Genomic DNA, 3,317 nt, shown 5'->3' with positions numbered 1-3,317 from the left:
AAATTCCACACAAATTAGAATAACACTGTGGACCTACATGGAGGGTGTGGACATGCACAGTTCAGGACCCCAGCAGCCAAGAGCCTCAGTACCAACTTTGAAGAGTTCTGTGAGACCAGACTGCAGCACCCCAAGCCACTGGTGATAAGCTGTGGGAAGAGCCTGGCATGAGTCCATCTTGGAGATCTGTGGGAGACAGTGTACTTGCCAACCTAGAGGAATAAAAAGTGGGGTGTACATTTCTCTCTCCCTGACCACCGAGCACTGGCACCCTGTAACGAGCCAAGAGAGGGTGGGTGCCATTTTGGACATATGTGCCAGCTGTGCCAGCTTGTGTCCACACACCTGGCAACAAGCCAGTAGGAGATGCCTGAGTCTGGCTGGAAGAACTGACAGGGGGCTGGGTACTCATGACTGTGGGAGCCTTGTATGCTGGAACTAAGAAAACACTGTGGCTGCATGGGAGGGCACATGGTGCAGTTGGGTCTTCTTGCAGTTACTGTGGGTGGCTCCACATGACTGGGGCTCCCTGATTCCCTGGTGAGTCATTGATGAGGGATCCATGTTCACACTGAGGACTGCACAGATCCTTTATGTGGTTTTTGTGGCAGTGTGGATGAATTTTGTAACCACTAGGGCTAGTACCCAGGCATTGGTCTTCTTTGAGGAGAGGGGAGGAGTGTAAGACTATGCAATAGAGCAGCGCAAACCTCCTCTCTGATTAAAAAGAAAAGAGGAGATTTACCATGCCCAATTTGAGTGTCACTTTGGACACTCCCCTCACCCTGGAGTATTGAGCAGAGATCTCTCAACACAACCAGCACATATCTATGGTATTCACTCAAAGAGTGGACTCCCCTAAGTCATGGAGGCATAGTCCAAAGATATGAAAAAAATAAACAAAATTGACACACCATTGGCTCAATTAACAAAAAAGGAGAGATAAGACCCAAATCAATAAAATTAGAGATGAAAAGTGAATGTAACAACAGACACCACAGAAATAAAAAGAGTCATCAGAAATTACTATAAAGAGTTGTATGCCAACAAACTGGGAAGTCTTGCAGAAATGGATATATTCCAGGAAAAATAAAACCTACCTAAATTGAACCATGAACACATAAGAAACCTAAACAGTCCCATAACCAAGACAGAAATTGAATCAGTAATAAAGGCCCTCCCAACAAAGAAAAGCCTAGGACTGGATGGATTCACTGCTGAATTCTATTAGACATTTAAAGAGGAATTAACTCCAATTCTTCTCAAGCTATTCAAAACAATTGAAAGAGAGGGAATCTTCCCAAATTCTTTCTATGAAGCCAGCATCACCTTAATTCCTAAACCTGAAAAAGATACAACAGAGAAAGAGAACTATAGACCAATATCCCTGATGAATCAGACACAAAAATCCTCAACAAAATTCTAGCCAATAAAATCCAACAACACATCAGACAGATCGTTCATCCGGACCAAGTGGAATTTATCCCTGGTATGTAGGGATGGTATGCAGAACCTAGAGCCAAAACTGATGACAGATACGCTGATATGAGGTGAGAATCTTAATTAGAGGCAAGCATCTTACTTGTTGTGGGGAGCAACTCGGACTAGACTAAGTTACTGGAATTAAGACTTATTCTATGCATCTGCTCTCCCACAATATGGCGCTGGGAGAGGAGAAAACAGCTTCTACACAGCTGCCTCCAGTTCAGCCAATAAACTGTAGGACTTGCTCCTGATTGGAGGAGAGCAGCGTACTCGGCGTGTGGGCAGCCGAGTTGGGATTGGCAGAGGAGGACTATAAAGGAGGAGAGAGACGGCATGCACCAGGAACATCTAAGGGGAACACCTGTGCAGCCCCCGAGAGAGCCGGCCGGCGGTGTGCCGCTCCCCCGCGGAAGTGGGGAATGTGGCCAGGGGGAACCGCCCTTCCACGGAGGTGGAGGGGATAGTAGCCAACCCGGGAAGAACCAGCAGCAAACCCGGGGAGGGCCGAGCAGACGAAAGAACAGCGCAGGGTCCTGTGTCGTTCCTCCACGAAGAGGGGGAGCGACACTTGTTAGGCTAAACATCCTCTCTAGGTTATCCTTTTATGTATTCTTTCTTGTCCATTATGCCTTCTGACCATACTCAAGATGAGCCTTGCCTTCTTTAGGGCAGTCGCGCAGGCAGCGGCTGCAGGAAGCCGGGCTCTGGGCGTCATGTACTACAAGTTTAGTGGCTTCACGCAAAAGTTGACGGGAGCATGGCTTCGGACACCTATTTCCCGCAGGGATTAAAGCCTGTGGTTTCCACAGAAGCACCACCTATCATATTTGCTACCCCAACTAAACTGATCTCCAATTCTGCTGCATATGATTATGCTGGGAAAAACAAAGTTCCAGAGTTGCAGAAGTTTTTCCAGAAATCTGATGGTGTGCGCATCCACCTGAAACGAGGCCTGCCTGACCAAATGCTTTACCGGACCACCATGGTGCTGACTGTGGGAGGGACCATCTACTGCCTGATCGCCCTCTACATGGCTTCACAGCCCAGAAACAAATGACTTAGACTGCAGAGGACTGGTTGGCTTTTTGGCATTAAACCCTTTGAGTTAAAAAAAAAAAAAAAGATGAGCCTTGTGGAGTTGATTCTCCTTTCACTTGGAAAAACTTTTGGAACCTACTTCTTGCTATTTTTTTTAAAGATACATTTATTTATTTGAGAGGCAGAACTACAGACAGAGAGAGGAAGAGTCACAGAGAGAGGTCTTCCATCTCCTTGTTCACTCCCCAAATGGGCACAACAGCTGGTGCTAGGCCTGTCTGAAGCCAGGAGCCAGGAGCCAGGAGCCAGGAGCTTCTTCTGGGTCTCCCACTTGGGTACAGGGGTCCCAGCACTTAGGCCATCTTCTACTGCTTTCCCAAGCCATTAGCAGAGAGTTGGATTGGTAGAGGAGTATCTGGGTCATGAACCAGCACCCATATGGGATGCCAGCACTGCAGGCAGAGGCTTAACCTATTATGCCACTTTGCCAGCCCCTCTTGCTGGTTTATATTAAGTCAATTCTTTGTCATGTATAAACAGGCAGCTCTCTTGTTTAGAAATGGAACTTTTTTTTAGCTTGAACATTCTCATGTTACTTTTTAAAATTCATCCTGTGCTTCTCTCATTACCCTGTCTCTTAACTTGTGGCAGCCAACTAGTTGCATCTGAAGCAAAGACTTGGGTGGGGAAGACAAATCCATTAATAGAATCTTTTCCTCCAAGCTGGGTCCAATTTTCTGGCAAGAACAATTTTTAAAATAAGGTGCTGATAAAGTTTAAAGGTCATGGAAATA

The 3,317-nt window shown here is 46.4% G+C and overlaps 1 pseudogene; it reads left to right on the top strand.

The window, feature by feature from the left end:
• The first annotated feature begins 2,117 nt into the window (after nucleotides 1–2,117).
• Nucleotides 2,118–2,706, top strand: LOC138844191 (cytochrome c oxidase subunit 7A-related protein, mitochondrial pseudogene; annotated as a pseudogene).
• Nucleotides 2,707–3,317: the final 611 nt, after the last annotated feature.

This window comes from Oryctolagus cuniculus, chromosome 11 (genome assembly GCF_964237555.1).
Source record: "Oryctolagus cuniculus chromosome 11, mOryCun1.1, whole genome shotgun sequence".
Classification (NCBI taxonomy): Eukaryota; Metazoa; Chordata; class Mammalia; order Lagomorpha; family Leporidae; genus Oryctolagus; species Oryctolagus cuniculus.
The sequence above is the reverse complement of the archived record's forward strand: the minus strand, read 5'-3'. Positions and strand labels throughout refer to the sequence as shown.